Source organism: Macrobrachium nipponense, chromosome 6 (genome assembly GCF_015104395.2).
Source record: "Macrobrachium nipponense isolate FS-2020 chromosome 6, ASM1510439v2, whole genome shotgun sequence".
Taxonomy (NCBI): Eukaryota; Metazoa; Arthropoda; class Malacostraca; order Decapoda; family Palaemonidae; genus Macrobrachium; species Macrobrachium nipponense.
The window spans coordinates 71556982-71579915 of NC_061108.1; the positions used below are offsets into that span (position 1 = coordinate 71556982).

General features: G+C 37.1%; 1 protein-coding gene across 1 annotated transcript in view; it reads left to right on the forward strand.

The window, feature by feature from the left end:
* The first annotated feature begins 19706 nt into the window (after positions 1 to 19706).
* LOC135216687 (zinc finger homeobox protein 3-like) overlaps positions 19707 to 22934 on the forward strand; it is a 248570-nt gene continuing 245342 nt past the window's right edge. Inside the window, exon 1 of the mRNA XM_064252095.1 lies at positions 19707 to 19783. The gene's annotated coding sequence lies outside the window, so the exon portion shown is untranslated. The remainder of the gene's footprint in view (positions 19784 to 22934) is intronic.

Consider the following 22934-nt stretch of genomic DNA (forward strand, 5'->3'; position numbering starts at 1 on the left):
CTCTCTCTCTCTCCTCTCTCTCTCTCACAGATTTCTGTTACATGCCCTTTATCTTTCTTACTGAATTATTGAATTTTCTTCAATTTTCCCTGCGTTTCGTGACATTTGATCTGATTCTTGCTCTTACTGGAACCAATAGTTTAATTGGACACCATCATTCCTTTAGAGATGTAGCAAGTAATAGATAATTATTTTATTATGAAAATACGAAATCTTACTGGAATGCGCTAGAAAATACCGCTGATTGTTTCTTGGTTATCCACTATTTTCATTACTGATCATCTTTCAGCATTTAAGTCAGTTCATGCATGCATGCATACATACATACATATACACACGTATATACTATATATATGTGTGTGTGTAATTGTGTAAATATATATATGTGTGTTATATATATATATATATATATATATATATATATATATATATACACATATACATATACATACATACATACACATTTACATACACGCACACACACACACACACACACGCATATATATATATTATATATACGTGTGTGTATATGTATGTATGTATGCATGCACGAACTGACTTAAATGCTGAAAGATGATCAGTAATGAAAATAGTGGATAAGCAAGAAACAATCAGCGGTATTTTTCTAGCCGCATATCCAGTAAGATTTCGTTTTTCATTGTTCAAATAAATTTAAATCTTTTTATTACTTGCTACATCTCCAAAGGAAAGAAGGTGTCCAATTTAAACTACCGGTTCCAGTAAGAGCAAGAATATATATATATATATATATATATATATATATATATATATATATATAGATATATATATAATATATATATATATATATGTAGAAGACTGCTGTAGGAGGAAGTAAATCTCAGGTGGTCCTTAAAATACATTTGATGATGGTTGGTTTGTTCTGCTACAACTAGTTTTTATCTTGTTATTTATAATGTATTAAGTATTGCATTTGTATTTTAGCGCTCTTAATGTTAATTTTATTGTTTTCTCTGTCTTTTAGCTTGAAAATTAAGCCTTTGTGATTTGAAACGTCGCCATAAATGTAATTTAAGGACCACCTGAGATGTACTTCCTCGTACAACAGTCTTCTATTGTTACCGAAGTGTCTTGAACACTCAGCACAGTACCTTCCAACGACTCCTGTCGACTGTCAAACCTCTGAATTCCCGTGTGTGTGTGTATGTTTATGTATATGTATATTACTTATTGTACTTGGGAGTACACAACTGTGGATTAGATAACTAAGCTGATCGGACAATAGCCTTGACAAGGGGGCCTAAGATGTACAAAATTATGGCTGAGGGCCTTCTTCAGATTGGGTGATATTTAGGTAAACACTAAGGGTTTAGCTTAATTGATTATATTTACGCTCTTAATCACCTCAGAAGAAAAAAGGATTACACCATATGTGTTCGAAGGGGACGTAAGGACCCCGTAACACAGATTACAAATAACAATGAGTGAGATCTTGAAGTGGATGAACAGGTGACCGGAGGTTCCTGGCACATAAGGCAGAGCAAAGAAAATAAAGGGGAGTCCCGTGACTGTGGAGTCCAGAAGTAGGTTTATTGGTGGTTTTGTCACCTTCAGGGTTACATAAAAAAATTTTGCCCCCATGAACCTCCAAAAAGTGTGGGGAAACTTTTGGCGGTACTTTTTCAAAATGGCGGTCAACGTGAACGATGAAATTTTGAAGATTTGTGGCTAATCACATTTTTGTTATGAAACATTCATATGAGTGATTTTTTTGGTCAATAAATTCATTTCTGCAATAAAAATTTTACATTCTGACATTCTTTGATACATAAAAATCCAATATGGCCACCATAAAATTGTTTTGGGTAACGTTTTAGTTATGATGAAACCAGGATATGAATATGAGCATTTGATGTCAATGTTTCAGGATAATTGTGCAGGAAATGCATCATTATTAGCACAAGTGGTCAGGTGAGCAGAAATAGTAATAACAGAGCCAATTACAATATTGCATTCATAGAACTTAGGGAGCACAGCTCAAATAGCAGTTAAAAGTAGATGTATATACTAACTGAGAAACACGCTCTCTATGATTCTATCACTATGATTTTACTTTCAGTTTGAGTCTGTTGCGTAAATGGTATCGTTGAATTAATGAAGGAATTGAAAGAGCAAATCCCAAAAGAACAACAGTGATTGGGTGTATGTTTGTCAGGTAGGTGGGGACTACATTCAATGTGCTGTGATGGGTATAAGTGATGCACAGCTATTGCAGAACGGTGCCCCTAGGTTGGCTAAGAGTATAAACTCAGTTCCAACCATCGCGTGCCCAGTAGTCATAGAAAAGCTGTATGTCTGCATAGTTTATCAACATAACACTTTTGTGTAGAATGTCTGCTAATTCCCTACTTCAGGTCATGCTATGTACAGTGACACCTAGATTTATCACAGTAGCAGTGTGCTTCCTTGTAACTTAGTATGATAACAGCAATGCCAAGCTTAAAGTTTTTGGAGATAGATCTGCGGTCTGTTTGGTTGGATTTCTAAGCCATGTTGAAAGTAAAAGTAAGAGAGGACTAATGTCTTCAGAGTCTTCCAATTCTTTAATAGTCGGTGACCACCCGATGGCTGGAACTGAGTTTATACTCTTAGCCAACCTAGGAGTAGCGTTTTTCATTAGCTGTGCATCACCTATACCCAACAATTTTACAGCACACTGAATGTAGTCCCCACCTCCCTGGCAGACATATGTAATAATTACATTATTATATAATTTACAAGATCTGTAAATATAAACCAATGACCTGGGGTCATGGCATTAGGAGGGTTCTACGTGACCAAAGCAGACCTAGATTACGCTATGCGCTGTCTGCAGTAGCCTGATCTAGCTCTAAGCTTTGTCAACAACATTTTTATGTTATGATAACTTTGCACAACAACTTCCATGGGAAGCGGTTGACCTGTTAACCTACGCCGGAAACTTGTAACTTCCGAGCCGGCGAACTACGTATGTGTTTTTATATGAATTGCTGAGATAGCTAATGTTCCGCTATCGACGCGATGCTTTAGAATGGCAGTTCCACGCCAACAATCAAACATATCGGTCGTCCGACCGAGCTGCATCTCCTAGTATGGAGTTACAGAATAAAGTTGTTAACTTGTTCAACTAGCCTGTTTGAATCATCTCCTCTAGTCAAGAAAGAACCTCTCTACTAAGATATCCAAGGGAGATGAGAGGAACCAAAAATTACTTACGAATGACAGTCGTAAGGAAAGAACAAAAAAGTCTATCGCCAAGCGATAAGACATTAGACATACACCCAATCACTCTTGTTCATTTTTGGTCTTTCCTCGAAACCAGTGACTGATCCATGCTCATTGATCAAAATTTGCTTAGCATAACTAAGCTTGATGTCCACAACTGGATAACTATATTCAGACAACTTTATAATCAGAAAGTAACGATTCAAGGGATCTGATCTCATGCTCTCTGAAAATCACATTATCTTCATGCTTGAAGAACAGTGATCAAGTAACATTCTGAAGGTGTGTAGATTTCTGGGACACATTGTCAATATTTTCCGGCCAACAATTGTGATGGTACATTAGATCTGCAGCAAATGGGTCAGATAATCCAAACACAGCATTTACTACTCGAGTCATTATTTCTCTCTCTTCTCTTCATCTTCTAAAAACACTGGATGTCTCTTAAACGTGTCCCATGATGATTTCTGGGTTATTCTAGAAAGCTTTCCGTATTTACGATTAGGGTGTCTTTCATCAGCTGGTTTTCTACACTAAACACAATGGTCTTTGTCATCTAGAGAAGGACCTGGCATAGATGACTGTAGCCTTTTTCTTGGAATTAGACCAGTGTCGTCATCAGAGCCTGAAAATAAGAGAAATATTTTGATTAAATGCAACGGAAATAATAATTAAATTCTTTCAAGTGTTAAGGTAATAACTTAGTTACAGATAAATGCCAAGCAAAATGTGTGATTTCAGTTTTACAGTAGTTTTGGAAACAAGGTTGCCCTTATTTGAGGTTGAAATGCATTGCTTCTGAGCCTTTTGTTGTTTGTTTTTCCTTACAATTCACTGCCTGTTTAAGTGTTCTTGGTGAAGATATTGATGTATAACAGGAACTATGTATGTACTTGTTTGCAGGACCTGCCTCCCAATCAGTTGACTTATAGATGTCGTCATACTTATAAAGTCCATCCCACTTTTCAGATTTAGTGTGTAGTGAGTCCCACTTTTCTTTTCCAATGGTTTCTTTTAACTGCAATTCTCGTCACAGGCATACACTTAGGTTGATTACTCAAAATGTGATTTGCTCTTTCAATTCCTTCATCAATTCAACGATACCATTTATGCAACAGACTCAAGCTGAAAGTATAATCATAGAGATAGAATCATAGAGAGAGTGTTTCTCAGTTAGTATATACATCTACTTTTAACTGCTATTTGAGCTGTACTCCTTAAGTTTTATGATTGTAATATGTAACTGGCTCTGTTATTATTATTTCTGCTCACCTGACCACTTGTGCTGATAGTGATGCATTTTCTATACTAATATCCTAAAACATTGACACCAAAGGCTCATAACTAAAACGTTACCAAAATCAATTTTATGGCGGCCAAATTTGATTTTTATGTATCAAGGAATGTCAGAATGTAAAATTTTATTGCAGAAATGAAATCATTGATCCAAAAAATCCCTTCTATGAATGTTTCATAACAAAAATGTGATTATCCACAAATTTTCAAAAATTTCCCCACTCATTTCGGAGGTAAATGGGGCAAAATGTTTTATTTAACTCCTAAATATGACAAAACCACCAAGAAACCTAGTTCTGGACTACATGATCACAGAACCTAGGGACATGACCCAACTAATATCCCCTGAAGCACACGAGTGGAGAATCCAGAGTTCGCAACTGCTCTACTGTAAGTAAAGATTGGGAGTTGAACAGATTGCACAAGACATGTGGTCGAGGATCAAGGGTGATGTACAGAAGGTACCTAACAACTCAATCTCAAAAAGAAATGAAGTACATTACTTATCACTGAGAAACTCTGGCTGATTGCCCACAACAATACACAATTATAGCATAATACAGGAATTATTGGAGAAATGGGAAAGGAAAATAAGTCGACGATGTGAGACGGGACTGACTGCCAATAACCTTGAAATTTGCGCATACCTTCTATAGGAGTTGTAGTCATTTTCCTTAGGGGCACCAGTAAGAGAGCGATATATTAATTCACAGTGAAGGTCACATTGGCTAGCGAACAGCCACCTTCTCAAGGTGGAGCTCCTCATAGAAATGTTCTAAGGCCATTCCTCTTGTGCTCCCAGCTTTCATTTCTCTGGAGACGGTACACCAATATCCTGGTATTGGGGGTTACCTGTCCTCTGGTGCATCTTTGCCAAAAGGTCGTCGCAGGTCACAATATGGCCTGGGCTTTTAAATATGGCGGATGGTCACCCTCAACTGGTAGCTTAGCATGCCCTTAGGCAGATTTTCTCCTCCAGCTAGTGAATCTGCGAAAACAAAGCACCAGTATTCACATGAACAAAAGGCGATTAAAGGATTAATTCCTTAAAGGAAGTGGTGAGTGAAATGAAAAATAAAAGTTTACTGACTTCTGGGTTTCCTAACATTATGTTAATTAGAAGAAGAGGTGGCGTAATATGAGGAACCCTTAATACAATATATATATATATATATATATATATATATATATATATATATATATATATATATATATATATATATATCCGACGGGAATATGTACAAGCCGAAATCATTAGATTGCTCTTAATAGCCTAATGGTAAAGTCGTCCTGATTTACTTCTGAATCGAACTAGAAAGGTGTGGGTTCGAATCTTGGCTGCGGTGGATGAGCACACAGGTTGTTAAACTTTTTGACGGTAAACTAAGTGCTACATTAACAGATTTTAATGCCTAGTTTTGAGATACAAAAAGTAACGTCAAAACTATCACGTATGTACATAGATACACATATATATTTAGGCGTGTGTGTTTTGTGTCTATATATATATATATATATATATATATATATATATGTGTGTGTATATAATATATATATATATATATATATATTATATATGATATATATATGTATATATATTATATTTATGTATATATATATATATATACATATATATATAGATATATATTATATATAATTATATATTATTTATATATATATCTAAGTCTTGACCTATATATCTTGCACAACAGTTGATAGCAGTTACAAGAACTCATAAAAAGACCTGTGTGAGGTCCAGACATTGCACAGAAAACTCTATGGGCTGAGGGCCGGTAACAGAGTAAGGAAAATTGAATGGAAACTAAGATTCAATTTACAGGAACTATATTTATATAGCAATTATGTCTTAAATGACACCTTAGGGGTGTTGGGGACTCTTAGGGCCTGGGGCACTACTTAAGAAATATGTGTTGATTGTAGCACAGCTAACACGCGTTCAGAATGACCGACACGTGTGAGAGTTGGCACGGAGACACTGGGGTCTCCAGAGCACATAAGGATAGAGAAATCCAACATCCACAATACAACAGGGGTGGAGGTGGGGGTGGGGTCACTTGATGGATACCTGAAACGAGGTATGGTTCTATAAATACAGTTGCGATACACAGAATGAATGCTTGGGAGTTGTAAGCCTGCCTGGCACTTCCTGATTTGCTTATTATGGTTCTTACGTTACAAATTCTCTCAAGGAGCAATGGAGTGACTGAATTACTCAAAAAAAGTTACGGTATTTACTGAGGAGAGTATTGATGTACAAATGCCAAGTCTTACATTATTTCCCTTCATAAATTATACGAGCGAATGGTATCCATGGGGGCCCATTCAAGCATGAAGGAAACAATAAGATTAGCGTCAAGGGGGACCACATCACTTCAAACAACAAGGGTAACTTTGTGAGAGACCAAGAAGGAAACACGAAGCTGTGGGATGACAAAGGGAGGACACAGAACAAAAATTGCAGGTGGCACAGAAATAAGGAAATAGGAAAAGAATAAACATTGACTGCACACTACACACTCTTCACAGTAGCCTACCTTTCCGCTGAAGCCGGAATCCACTTCTTATATGGTGTCAATGGACACGGGACAAAACACTGATAAGCTAGACTGGTGTTGGCAATGGGGGAAGCACATGAGGAGGGAGGGGTCGGAGGGCCGTTCGCAGGTGAGCGTCTGAACGGATCGCAGGCTGGGGCAGGTCTAAGACCAATCTTTGTCCGCTGGCTTCTTTTATGATATCTGGGTTGTCCTGCAGCATGCACGTGTCTGTCTTGGACCGGCGTGACCTGCATGGCTTGTTCAATATGGCTGCCGTCAGCTGGGGTTTTCTGCAGCTTTGTCTGTAAAAGGCGAGAAGAGACGAGAGCTCAGTCGCCCGAGGCAAGGGTGATTCACAGATTTCGTAGGGAGAGAGAGAGTGTTGGCGAATCATTTCTTTTTGTGTTTATTCTATTCTGTGGCTCATGAGTTACGTTATTGAAAAATAGGTTAAATTATATATATATAATGTATATAATTTTTTTTAGAAAGAAGCAAAATTGGGACAAGGTCCTACTAAGAGGAATGCCCTCTGAAATGACAGGGAAGATTCAGTATCCATCCATGTGAAAGTGAGGCAAAGCTTAACTTAGTAAAAAAGATATATGCTTATACTTCTCTGTGTGGCCCCATCGGATATTTGTGGGACTTACCTGTCCTTATGTTTGGCACTACTCTCAAAACTGAAGGGTTCATGTTTAATCTTCTTAAAAAAATTAAATTGATCTTTCCTACTGATAGGTAACTTATCTCTGTCATCAGCTTGAACCTAAGGTCATTGTCATATGATAGTTTTGCAGATACTGCTTTGTGCATTGTTTCCGACAACTTCTAATTTATATACCACCTCTCAACTCTACCTGGTGGTCAACACCATGTGGAAATCGAAAACTCATTGATTAACCTGTTTGATTGGATTGAAGCCATCTCTGACGTCCTCCTTATATCTTCTATCATTTGACCTGCCTCTCTTCAACAAGAAAGTTTGTCATCACGTTAAAGGACAAGCTGTTACAGAACTATTTTGAGGGACTAAACATGTGTAAGGCAGTCACACCAGTCACAGTGTTAGCGTCAGATAAATATACCCAGTTTGTAATGTTTTAGCCATAATACCATTCGCCTTAGGAAATGTCCCTAGAATCTCACAGTGACCACTTGCCCCTCTATAAATGTTATCTCTGGTAATGTTTGGTTCTGGAACTAATGTCCATTAGTACCTGCTGATATGAAGGAATATTTATGTAATAAATGTGCATGTCCCATATTTTACTTTTTTGTCTGTGTGTATGATAACGACGGCCTAAGGATAACGAATTCTACTTTTAGATTTACCGTCGTCCAGCCTGGGGTCGGCTGCGCTTCTTACTGTCCCCTATATAAGTATTCAGTTAAGATACCTTGGTCTAGGCTTCGGGAGGGTATGTAACGCCCCAAAGATTGGGACTTCCTATCACACTTACTATCACTTTTCTCGTGCTGTTTATTGTAAAGTTTCATCTCAAGTTTACAATAAGGGTATTATTTTATTTTGTCATTTTTGCGGTTGGGTAGCGTTTCCAGTTTAATGTGAAGATTTGACAGACTTTCATTATTCATATCTCCATTGTTGGGAAAACAGACAGAGTATGGCCCTATTAAATACAGTGTTCATCAAATTGGAACAATCCGACAAGCATTTTTGAGATAAAAGGTTCACGAACTTTTCTCAATCTAGAAAGTTACGAAATCGAATATCAATCTACGACTTCAAATTGTTAACATTTAACTGAGTATGCTTGTTGAAGTTAGCATGTTAAAGAAATAAATAAAATGATAAGAACAGAAATGACGTGATCTGTCTGTACCCTTTCGGGGAATTGAGAAATAAAGGAAAGTGGAGAAAGAGAAAGAAGGATCCATCGTTTACCCGAAAGACTTTTTCTCTTTCTCTTTCGAGGAATCTGCAGCTTGAATATCCACAACTCAATATTTACCAGAGGAAATGACCATAGATTCTCATCCATCACGCTAATGATGGCATCGGCCCTGCTATATTGCTCCTCCAAGCAGAAGATCTCCGATGGCAGGAAGGGGGATGTTGGGCTGGTGGGGTCGGACGGGGAAGGCTGTTGTGTGTATTAATATTTGCTCGTCCTCTGCCATTCATTCATTTACTCGTATTTACCTGTTTTCCTCTTTTGTGGTTCTCACTCGTCTTTTTATTTCCTTATATCGTCTTAAAATCAACCCAAGCCTCTCTCTCTCTCTCCTCTCTCTCTCTCTCTCTCTCTCTCTCTCTCTCTCTCTCGTTAAATGTATCCTATGTCCGTAGATGCGAGAGTGATTTCTGTTGAAGGAAATATTCTTGTGCATTTAAAATATTCGTAGAGGACACCGTTAAGCTGTAGTCCTGTCTTCTTTCAGCTTAACTGTGAACAGTCTTTTCTGGTCCTTTTTGAATACCTTGCTTCTTTTCGTGAGATTTTGCATTCCTCACCCACATGTATAGGACACACTCAGTTGTTGCTTAACTCTCCTTATTGCTTAACTTCTTTTATTGCGTCTTGATAATAATTGGTGACAATGTAAATTATCTCTCCTAAAAATTCATACTTGCGCTATGCTTCTTCGTCTTCAGATTTCTGAATGTGCTTATCAAACTAATTTGATAATTGATAGAAAACTAAGAATTTTTTTCAAATTGAAATATTTAGTTATGCAATTTCATATGTTCCAGCAGTTTTATTGTCTTGAACTCACGTAACTCCGAGGTTCTTCGTCGTTTATAATCGTGAAATTGTGTATTTGTCTTTAATGCAGTGAAACAGCTTTTCTTATTTTTTTAATTGGAATGACTCGAATCTAGTGGAGACTGCCGATCAGCATCTTTTATTCGTCTTTTGTGTTCTGTATACTAGTGTCGTGTTGTCTGGATCTTCAGAAAGTGTATAGTAATATGTGTAGAAGACGTAAACGTACTGGAGCAGACTTCAAATAGTAGGTACTCTCATGATTTATTATTATTATTATTATTACATTATAAACTGGTAACCTCTCAATGTAGCCAAAGCGGTAGAATAGTGAACTGATCCGACTTCTTGAAAACCTACTTATTCCTGTCATAATAATAATAATAATAATAATAATAATAATAATAATAATAATAATAATAATAATAATAATAATAATAATAATAAAAACTTTTTAAAGATTTGGCAACTTCGACGAGATTATTCCAAATGTCATAAGGCTCTAGCCCACCATTTTAAAAGCAATTCGTCAAGGATTTTGGGTGACGTACGATTCGAGATTAATAAGAAAATTAAATAACATAAATTTTTGTGTGATTTGTTTAGATTCAGAGATTCATCGGTAAAATAATTTTAATGGGGTCATAACACTTTGGGTTAGACAATCAGGTGACTATTGGGTACGTTCATGGCAAATTTCATGTAGAAATAATAATGATAATAATAATAATAATAACAACAACAACTTCATTTCAACTGATGCCTTTGACACCAATTTGACATAATACAACCCAGCTTAAATGAAATCGGTACAGTATGTGAGGTTCAAATTTTTTTAGCTCATATTATGATGATTGTATATGTTGAAATGACATCGTAAAGCAATAGGGCTAACAGTAAGAGTAATAGATTTTGGATGACATTTAACTTGAAAAAATGGTCCAAATAAAAAATACCTACCTTCCAAGTTTCTTCAAAATCAGTAAAATGGAATAAGATAATGACACACCGACTGACACAATACATTTCCACATAGTTGGGTAGTAATAATTATAACGAAAAGTAGATTTTAATGGTATCATTCTGATGAACCATTACCACTATTAGACACACTCCTAAATGTTATTATTGCAGTATATATCGTATTAACAGCTTTTTGAAGTCTTAGAATGATCGGACATGATTATTTTTATTGAACTAAAGATAATGAGTAAGATAAGTATGGTTAAACACGATCAAGAATGTTGAGTCAAATTTTCTATTTTTTTCTTTCTTTTTACTTTTGTAAAGAGAGGATTTCGCGGACGAGGGAAAATTTCAGCATTTTTGGTATCATGTTAACATTATCATGTTGAAGTTCCTCGTTTGAGGTATTAAAAGCCGAATAAATTAAAAATAACAAGGTCAGTTACTCGTGCTTTCTATGCCCTTCCTGAGAGGGAGCTGTGCACATGTAACTGGGGTGTGCTACCTTATTCGTGTCTAAGTCTTCAGATAGTAATAAAAGAAACTACAATATTATCATCCCAGAGTCTATTCTCAGGAAAAAGTGAGCCTGGTTTTTTTCCTTCCTTCGCAGTCCCAAGCCTCAAGTGTGACACGGGGACGCACTGGATGACAGATTCTGCACGAAGTCAGAATCATTATGCATATCAAATCACCAGTGAGGAATAAAGATACTATCACTGATGTTAAGAAAGCTGCGAGAAACAATTTTTGTATCGAAATACCTCTACGCTGCGAATTTCGCATACTATAGGTCAAGGAAACAATATTGCAAAATAGAAAATTTAGATTTTTCTTTTTCCATGCGAACGATGACGCTTTAGGGCCCAGCGATTCTCAACCAGGGTTCCGCGGAACCCTGGGGTTCCTCATTCCATTTTCAGGGGTTCCGCAAGAAGTCTTGAAGTAAATATGTATTGCAAATGACGCTGATCTGAATTTACACAGCTCGAATAGTAGTGGTAAATATTATACAACTTATATTAAATAATTTACACACACAGACACACATATATAATATATATATATATATATATATATATATATATATATATATATATATATATATATATGTATATATATATATGTGTGTGTATACACACACACACACACACATATATATATATAAATATATATATATATATATATATATATATATATATATATATATATATATATGTGTGTGTGTGTGTGAGTGAATATCCCTAGGATATGAAAAATTGTTTCAGGGGTTCCTTGAAGGTATAAAGGTCGGGAATCACTGCTTTAGGCCATTCAGTCGCGTAGTAGGCATACTATTTGAATCTGTCGGAGGCCACAGGTTCGTTCTCGACATCCATTTTTCAAGGAGGCAGCAGCAAAAGTGTCATACCTTGTAAATTTCTCTCAATCTATCTATCTATCTATCTATCTATCTATCTATCTATCTATCTATCTATCTATCTCAGTAAGGTGATTATATTTCTTAGGCCCCAAAAAATAAAATCACCTTTAAATTTTCCAGCAGACAACATGAAGAGTAATAACTCAGACATGTGCCAATATGTTTTTTTTTCTCTCTCTCTTTTAAAGATTAAATTTTATTATTGCAGAAATTTGCGTGGGCTGCTTTCAGAGTCTAATTAAGTTATAACTTTTTTGTACTTATTTAGCTTCATATGAATACCCCTTGAATGAAGTAAATTCTGCAAACAGTTCTGAGGAAAATATAAGCTTCGTGAATCATAATTTAATTAAATTAGAAAATTGTTATTTATTGGTCGGTAGATGATTATATTATGCTGTTTACAGTGACCATAATGAATCGCCTCATTATTATTATTATTATTATTATTATTATTATTATTATTATTATTATTAATTAATTATTAATTATTATTTTCGATATGGGTGGGATGATTCCTTGCCATATTTTGAAATATATTCTTATTATTATTTCTTCGATATGGGTGGATGATTCCTTGCATATTTTGAAATAATAGTTAATATGTTCTTGCTTTCAAATTTATTTACTTTATTCCGTTTATTATAGAGCTTCCATTTCGGATCTTGATAGTTTCTGATTTTTTTTTTCATTTTTGTGCAATTATTTCACTTCTTTATTATTTTACTATACCACTGGTTCACCTTTGTGAGTTATAATTCGTCTGCCTGGTTGTTTGTAGTTCATGTTATTGTATTTGGACCAAGTTTATCGGTTTAATAATTAACGGTAGTTATTAAATACTATTATTATTTTAATATCATGTCGTATCAGCATCCTGCCTTTTTTCAAAAGTAAAAAAGATATTTGGTATTATATTTGACGAATTACCACCGTTGTTGCTGCTAAAATTGTCATAGTTAATGATTTCTTACTAAATTCGACTTTTAATTAAATCCAGTTAGATATAGCTCTTTCTTGAGAGCGTTTTAAAATGATAATAACAATGCTCTTCATCACTTCAGAGCTGCGCGCATTTATTTTAGTTCATTAAGCGTTGTCTCGTTGAATCTTTATTTTCAAGTCGATGGCTTTGTTATTAAATGGCGTACATATTCATTGAAAAAAATTCCCTTAGGAATCTGTTATGATGATGTCAAACGTGAAGAAAGATGATTTGGTCTTTGTATTCTCTTCTTGTAGTTCTCACGATATAGCTCCAAACCATTAAGCATATTTAGCCTTGATTCTTTCTGTCTTAAATGTAGCTATCATCTCATTATTCGCCACGTGTCTTGTAGGAAGGTAACAGATTTGTGGAACATGTAAAACTGAGAGAGAGAGAGAGAGAGAGAGAGAGAGAGAGAGAGAGAGAGAGAGAGAGAGGAGATGAGAGAGAGAGTGATAGAGGAGAGAGAGAGACGAGAGGAGGGAGGAAGAGAGAGAGAGAGAGATTAACATTGGCAACAACAAAATGGTGCTTGGAGATATCAAATGAGACAGAAGTAGTATAGTTATTTTAATGATTTTCAATTTAATGCAAGATTGGCTTTCCCTGCGTTGCTTGCATGTTATGCGTACGGTGCATATTGGATATTATTAAAGCGCAGTATTGAATTTTATTGCTATAGAAAGAAAATTATAAGTTTTTCAAGCAGGCTTTCGTCCGTCATTTCTTTGACAGGTGACTTCTCTTGCGGGTGTCACGATTTCACAGTTCCGGTGTCGTTCCATGTCTCATAAAAGCATGGGCTTTCATTAGTAAGATTCTGAGCATGCGACGGTGTCGTAATGTACTGCATACGGTGTAAAACCGTTCCAGCGTTTATGACAAGATCTGGAATACTTCTTGCACGTTCGTTTCTGACACCAGCATTCCGGGATACGGTGTCTGCTACTTTGATGTATTCATTTATTCTTCTCTCCTAAAGTCACCGAGCCGCTTTATTTGTAATTGATGACGTTCTCTTATAATTTTGGAATCCTTGTTAATCGGGCCTGTTTATTCCATATAACGGTAAATCTGATCACTTGATCATATTGAAAATATGTGAGGGAAGTAAATTGCGTTGGGCTATCAAGTTTTCTCTTCCGATGTATTTTTTTTTTACAATGATCACTATCTCCAAGTTGTATTCCACCTACCCTAACACTCTCCCTGAGTTTCCTGAGATATTTACTCACGTTATTACCATTCTGTGTTTTTAACTTTTTAACAATGCGGTACACGTAAAGTGTATTACATTTCATGTATACAGCAACCAACACATGAAAAAAAACAATTATAGACCCTCTTATATGATGGCATTGTATAATGCGAATATTAGATATTAGTGAGGACCCTATACCCAACAATATAGTAGAAGACAGTGCCTTGTTATATTGCTCTTATTCCATTATTCTGTTCTGTACTGCATGCCTCTTTTTATAGTTTATTCCATGTTTTCAGTGAATTTACTTTTTCTTATGCGCATCCTGCAAGAAATGTCGTATTTCAAGAGAAGTTAGAATATCGAATAAACATTTCCCCAAGAGAAAGTTCTTTTCCGAAAAGTAATTAATGAGAAAGAAAAAAAAGCCGACGTCAGAGTTCTTTTGATGTCTTTCCCCATTAGTGAAATGTAGACTTAATTATAAGTCCAATTCTGAGATAAATTACTCTTAGATTAAAAAAGTTATCAAATTATAAGCCTAATCAGCGAAGGGAAATTATACATTACCAAATTAGTTGGAGAAAATCTCTTTTTGGAAGTCCCGAATTTTCTTCTGAATACTAAAACGGCCATATATATTTTCTCTGCGCTACGAAAAGAAGAAAGAAAGAAAGATGGTGAAAGAGAGTTTTTCCATGAATTTCCTATCCAAAAGTTTTTATTCTCATTAAGGGAGTAATTTGTGCAGCAAGTCAGTTTAAAATGTAGTTAGAACTATTGGCTAACTTGGGGAACGAACTGGTATAATTACGCTCTCTCTCTCTCTCTCTCTCTCTCTCTCTCTCTCTCTCTCTCTCTCTCTCTCAGGCTATTCTTCTTGTTATAATTCTAACTATTGCGTAATGTTTTTAAAAGTCAGAAGTTTAATTAGAAACTTGTCTGCCGCCATTTTCTCGAGTGACGAATGACGATGCGTTACCGGCAGCGGCAGCCTTAGTTTCTTTTCGAAGTGGGTGGCGGATGTCCGTAGAGTTATCGGATAATTCCATTCATTTGTTTTCTCTTAGATTGCATATGTAGATGGGTGCCGTTGAAGAGTAAATATGGTAATGTTCGATTTTATTACTTTATATGATCTCCTTTTGACAGTATTGTTATTTGATGGTTTATGATGTCCAAGTTTTGCCAGATGATTATTTGAGCATTTGATAGTTTGCTTTATTCCCATAATGAAGAGGACTGTTATGAAGAAATGTGTATAGATTTCTCTGTCTGTACTGATATTTACTTTATACGGATCTTCTAAGGTTATTTGAATCCAAATAAGAAGCAATACTCACAATCCTTGCCTTTTAGTCTGGGATATTTATCTATCCCTCCGCCCTGTTTCTGTCCGCCCTCATATATCTTGAAAACTACTGAGGCTAGAGGGCTTCGAATTTGTATGTTGGTCATGCACCTTCCAATCATCAAACATGCTAAGTTGCAGCCATATAGCCTCTGTAGTTTTTAATTTATTCAAGGTTAAAATTAGCCATGATCGGGCGTCTGTCAGCGGTATAGAACAGACCACCACCGGGCCGTGGTTGAAAGTTTCATGGGTCGTGGTTCACACAGCATTATACACTGTACAGAACATTCTATCGCGTCGGAGAAATGACGACGCATTTTTTAGTAGTTATACCTAAGTTTTTCTTGGTTTTGGGTTGATGTTTCTTTGTTTGATCTTTCTTTCAAGTGACTCTGTCACCTGTAACCCCTTTATTCTTCCCACTACAGTTTTAGTTTTATGTAAAAGAAAGCTATGGAGATAGCTTTGTCTCCATTCGCTCCTTTTGCATACTTCCTCAGATCTTCAAAACTACTGAGGCTAGACTGTTGCAAATTGGTATGTTGATTATCCACCCTCTAATCATCAAACATACCAAACTGCAGCCATCTAGCCTCAGTAGTTTTTAATTTATTTAAGGTTAGGTTTAGCCATGGATCGTGCGTCCTTCACCGCTACAGGTACCAGCCGCCAATGCATCTTCACTTTAACACATCTGGTGAGCAACTGAGCGCTGCAGCACATCGAGAGCTTCATACAGGATTATACGCTGTACAGAAAACTCGATTCCGCCGGAGAAACTCCACCGTTCCAGTAATTATAGGTTTAAATATATTTTTCACAAAGCTTCCAGACATTTTCAAAAATATCTTTTATGTGACTACACGCATGTGGCCGGCCGGAATACTTGGAACTTGGTTATTCTTGTTACGGGGGATAACGTCGCCTTTACATTGGTTTAATGCCCGAAATGCACCAATTAAAGTCTGCGTTACAACTTTCAGAAATGCAGGAGCTGCTAATGAATGTTTCCTGATTGCGTTTATGGCTAAGGCGCTCTCTCTCTCTCTCTCTCTCTCTCTCTCTCTGCCGTGTGTAAGTATATTTTTATCTGTTTTTATTAAACCATACTGTATATTTATTAGGCTACGAGCAGTCGACCAGGATTTTTTAATTATTAACTGCTCTCTTTCTCAGACGCGCTTCTGAAACAGAAGAAAGATTTTCACGTATACGCACACACACTTTCTCTCACATTAATGCAACTGAAATAAAAAAAATTGCATACACTAAACTTTCTCCTCTCTCTCTCTCTCTCTCTCTCTCTCTCTCTCTCTCTCTCTCTCTCTCTCAGTGGGAGCATTTGTTAAAAAAGACCAGTGTGCCCTGTTGGTTTAAGCAGAGTATTAATGCCTTGCTGTTAGGCGACTGCTATGGGTCGCAGGTATGGTGGAGAGAGAGAGAGAGAGAGAGAGAGAGAGAGAGAGAGAGAGAGAAAGGTAAGACATCAGATGTGAGTGTTCATTGCTCTGTCAAAAATGAGCGCCACCAGACCAAGGTCCTTAGACGATGGTTATCCCACCCACCCCCACTCTCTCTATCTCTCTCTCAACTCTCTCTCTCTCTCTCTCTCTCTCTCTTTTAAACACGGTGGTCGTTTATACATATACATCAGCACGCACGCACCTTATCCGTGTGAGCTCCAAACGTTTGCAACATACTAAAAACAGTAAACAAACGTACAATGTTTCGCGAACCTTTAAAGTAGAGTTTTTAGGAGAGCAAATAAAAATTAGGTGGGAGCTAATAGGGCGATGAAAAAGTAGGTTTGTGTGAGCAGCCGCCACAACTGACTTTGGGAGGTCCCGCCATGAATTTGAGTTCAGTGGCACCCGCTGGCACAGTGCCAGGGGATGGTCGCACAAAACGTTTGCTTGTTTTGTTACCTTTTCCTGTTGTGTATGGGAGAAGCAGAGAAGGAGAGGGGGAAAACTGTGAAACAGACACGCAGACCAACAGTCTGATTAACGATTATGCTATAGATAATACAGTGAGTAAGTTGTTTATTTATGATGAGAACGTTGTTGGATGAGGTAAGCGTCTTTGTTTTTTCGTAATGGATATAACATAATTAAATGCTATACAAAGCATTGCATAAGTTATTTCCATTATGTTTCCCTTTTAGAGTTTTCATATTGACATTATCTTTCAAGTTAGTGCTCTCTACGGGAAATATTCAAATAAGAATCCAACACTTCATTGCACGTAATTGACATAGCCCATGAAAAATAAGATGGAAAATCGTTATGTGATGCTAATCTCATCGAAAGAAGGTCTTGCGGAAACTTTTTATTATATTTATGACGTTCTTCTTAACAGCAATACCAAACGCAAACTCTAAAGCAATATCTAATTATCCGCTATTTTTACCATGAATCGCAAAGTTAAAAATCATCAAAAACAAGTACGCGCGCGCGCGCGCGACAGAGTCAAAGTCAAAGTCAAAAACCTTTATTCCATTATAAAATGGTTATTCTGCTACATTACAATATAAATTATTTACATAAAAGAGAGAGAGAGAGAGAGAGAGGGTAAAAAAGAACAGGCAGCCAAGGTGAGCGAAAGGTGCGTGCAAGAAGTAACACCTCCACCATGCCCGAAGATGATGTTAAAAAAAAAAAAGAAGAAAGGGAAAAGGAAAAAAGGCTCTATAAACGTGAGTGTTCGTGTGTCCGTATGTACGTGCGTGCGTGGAGACTCTTCCAACTCTTGAAGTTGCTTAGTGGCTATCTGACTGTGGGAGAGAGCACACCTCCTCCAAGCCTCTTATTCTTTACCACTCTCGCTCTTCCTCTCACTCTTTCAGTCGTACCGAAATCTCGGCTACGGCTTTAGCGGTTCTTTCATGCACTCGCCTTATGAACGAAGGACCTGATTTACAATCACCGGGGGCGTTTTTTATGACACTCTCATCGACACACGTCCAGGGGGGAATCCCCGAAGGGGCCTCGTTCCTTGGTTGGTCTTTATGAATTATTGTTTATTTATTATTATTCCTCAGAATTAAGTATTCTCTTGTTATGCTTCTCAAAAATCTAGGTATTTCTTTTTCAAGACTTTTTCACGGCAGCTTCTGATCAATGAATAAAATCAGGTTTTTGCGAAAGAATTTTTTCCTTCTCCTTCAAATGAATGCGAATTAAGTCCCCCTCTTTTTCTCGCACCCCTCTGTCTCCCAGCCTCACTCACCCCCTCCCAACCCCCTAATATCTTGTTCCCCCTTATTTTACACTCCCCACCCCTACCCCCACTCCACCCCCTTGATCTCGCGTGGTTATAGTGGTTCATTCGTCCGCGGCCCCCGATCTCTCTCTCAATCCTCCCTACCCTTCCCCTCCCCTCCCCCCTATACTTCGTCGTAAGAAGGGGACGGAAGAGAAGGGGGGTGGCGGGGATGGGTGTCCAAGACGCGGAGACGAACGAGAAGGAGGACGAAGAGGAAGGAGGTGGTGGTAGGAGGCCCCTTGGTGACGGGAGGAAGTCTCTTGCCACACCAGCTGTTTGTGGGAGGATGGAGGAGGAGGAGGAGGAAGATGAAGAAGATGGATCTTGTAAGGAGGTTGAAGAAGAATTTAAAAAAAACAGGGCGAAGGCGGTGGTGGCAGTTAGAGTACCATCGGCAGGAGTAACCGAAGGAGGCGCTGCCTGACATAGCAGTAATCTGTCCGAAAGCATTGGGAGCATTTCGAGATTTATTCTTTCCCCAAAAAATGGATTTATGTCATTATTAATTATTTTGCCGAGGGAGAGTTCTTGTGAGAGACAGAGAAAGAGAGAGAGAGAGAGAGAAGAGGTTTTGCACACGCGCACGAGCTCCCAGGCATTGATTAGTGGTGCGCTTATGCCAGTCGCTCCAATGTATGCAAGAGGTTGGTCGGGTGGGTGAGGGGCGGGCAGTGTGAACCGCGACGTCGCCTGGGACGCACAACCCCTTGCACGCCCGCACCCGCGCCCTTCTCTGGCACCCTCCGTCATGACCACAGGTACACGTGCAGGCCTTTCCGCTTAGCCCCGTAACCTTTCATACGAAGGGGTTACAGGGAATGGGCGCCCTAGGGTATGACCTGAGGGGTGGGGTATTCATCCTTCATTCATGTACCCTTCTCCTATTTTTTTTTTTTTTTATTCCTTATCCTGCCTGATCCCCTCCCGCTAAATACCCCTCCCCCTGTCATCCATTGCTCCCTCCACCCCCACCCCCCTACCCTATGACTCCATCCTTGCCAAACACCTGTGTGAGGTTCATAGTTCACTGGGCACTCGGCCCATCCTGACCGTCAACTTCCAGGTCCATTCCTTAGAGGTCAAAGAGAGGTTCAAGATTTTGTATGGCCACCAGGAGGAAATTCTTTCAAAAAGGTGTCGATTTTTTCTTCTGCACTGAATGCCTATTTCGCACTGAGGATGATCATCGTTTTAAGCGAGTCACTGGAGTTGAATAATACATAAAGGAAATGTTCATTTTGATGTTTTGTTTCGAGTGTTTTTGTTTTTATACAGTGAGATCTGAGTGAGACCCATGCCTACTACGATCAGGAAAAAGCACGTGTGGGGAAGGTGAGAGTGTTTGTAGGGGGGAAATGGTTTGTTGGGGGGGGCGGGGGGGAGGTGCGTTCGGAGAGCGCTCAGTGTAGCACGTGCGCTCCCCAACAGCTGGTCTGCGAACCTGAAGTAAGTTAGCGCTGAAATGCTCCTCTCTCTCTCTCTCTCTCTCTCTCTCTCTCTCTCTCTCTCTCTTTCCTAGCCGCGGTGTACCACCAACCCGATTCTATGCTGCACCTACAACCCATTTTAGCGCTGATACTGTAAATGACTCGCCGCTGTTTTCTCTCCTTTATTTTTCGTAGGTGTGGCCGTCATTTTCGTTAAATCGGTGACACTTCAAGACTAAAAACTAAAGCGTCGGTTGAATATTTTTTCTCGCTGTCTTTGTTTTACTGTGATATATATTCAATATAGTGCAACGGCATCAAGATGCTATTTTGGTCACTTTTGGCGAATGGCCCTCTCTCCGTAGCGATGATTTATTGATTTTTTTTATCTGGTTTTTTTCAAGATTTTTTTCACATTAGTCGGAAGACGATTTTACTGCGCTGATGAAAAAAATATTGTGATTTTCCTACGTAATATCTTTATTAAGAAAGAAATATCTTAGCGGTGTTTTCTTTCGTCAGCGCAATATCTGGTTGTTGTTATTTTCATGTGTTACACCAAGTCTAGTTAATTTGTTAATCTTATCATTTTTAATATTGTATACTTCAGGAAAAGTCTTTCGTCTACTTATTTTTTTTTCTTTTTTTATCAGTTTGGTTTTTCCTTTCTCCTAGCGGTAAATAATGGCGGGTACTGTTCCTCCAAATAACAATAGGTGTACATTAAACAGTATGTCTTTTTTTTCTCTGTTGTCTTTTCTGTTTCGTAAACCCATTACTGACGTTTTGTATGATATGTGATTTACTGTTACAATAATAATAAGAGCAAAAATTGTGTAGTTTATTATTATGATTAGTGTAACAACCAAATTTGCTCCTTTATAGAAATAATAAATAATGTGATATTTATTCTTGTAGTTGTTAACGACAGGAGTTATGTAGTGAGGATAATGATCATATAAATTTTTTGAATTCAGAATTAAGTATAAGGAATCCGACGCATATAATTAATATAGGCCGTCGAAAATATTTTTACAATTTTACTGTGCTAACATTTGAAATCGGTGATGTATACTTTAGAATATAATCAAAAGTTGAAATATTATACGTTTATAAATGTCATGTATTTATCAATTTACTAACATGTGTTTTGTGTGTGCGTGTGTTGGAGCGAGAGATTTAAAATAAAAGGAAATTCAGTTTGTCAAGGCTGTTGTATATCATGTAAGGTTAAATATCCCTTGTCAGTTACAAATGTTCTCCTGTTTGAGGTGTGATTTCTCAAGTGGTTTTCAACTATATGATAATTAAATAGTCAAGTTTGGCATTAATTATTTGGCTAAATATCAATGTTAAAATTTGAATATTGGATGGAATTTTACATTTTTTTTTTTTTTGAAATTTATTTGCCTGTCCGCTCGGCTGTTGGTCTTCAGAGGATACTTTTCTTTTAGAGGATACTTCTCATTCAGAGGATACTTCTCATGTAGATAAGAACCTGCAAGTACTCCCTGCTTGCTGATTGTACCTCTTGTCTCTCCAAAACTTATCAGCGGTCAAATAAAACCGGATAGCGTTTTTCTACTTTGCCCTGGAGGTCAGAAAAGTCTTTTCTGAAATATTATCCTCTCTCTCTCTCTCTCTCTCTCTCTCTCTCTCTCTCTCTCTCGTCGATACATAGAATCCGTATCGTTTTTGAAACGGAATACTAGTTGACAAAACTGACCGTCACCGATTAATTTTTTGATACCTATATATATATCTATATATATATATATATATATATATATAATATATATATATATATATATTATATGTATGTCTAAAATACTCATTTATTGTATATATGTTATGCGCGCTTGTATGTAGGTGAATATCCTTCTTTGATGCATATTGCGAAACATTTACCTAGCAGGACACATACCGATTACTGAAGGTTGTGAACATCAATATCGTCTCCTATCCCGAATAACTTGCTTTCTAGGAATTATTTCCAGATTGTGACACTTCAGTATTTTTAAAAATAAAATACATCAAATCATTTTTCTTAATGAACTGTATACATGTGTTACCAGATTTGTTTATATGCACAAGCATACATACTGGATGAAGAATGTATATATGGACATTGATTGCACTGTGTACACACACAGACATAACGCACATATACAAGCTTTGTATACATGCGTACATACATCTATAATTATGTACCAGGCAGAGGTAGGTGACTACAATCAAGGCCAAGAGAATATACATTTCTAGACCCGACTACAATTGTCCCATCCTATGAAAAAAAATAAATAAATAAACATCCGTGAATAATGTTGAGAGCCATCCCTTAAACTGAGAAAAATAGCTTTTGGACACACATATTATATATATATATATATATATATATATATATATATATATATATATATATATAATATATATATATATATGTATATGTAAGTATGTATGCACGCATGTTATATTTGTTGGT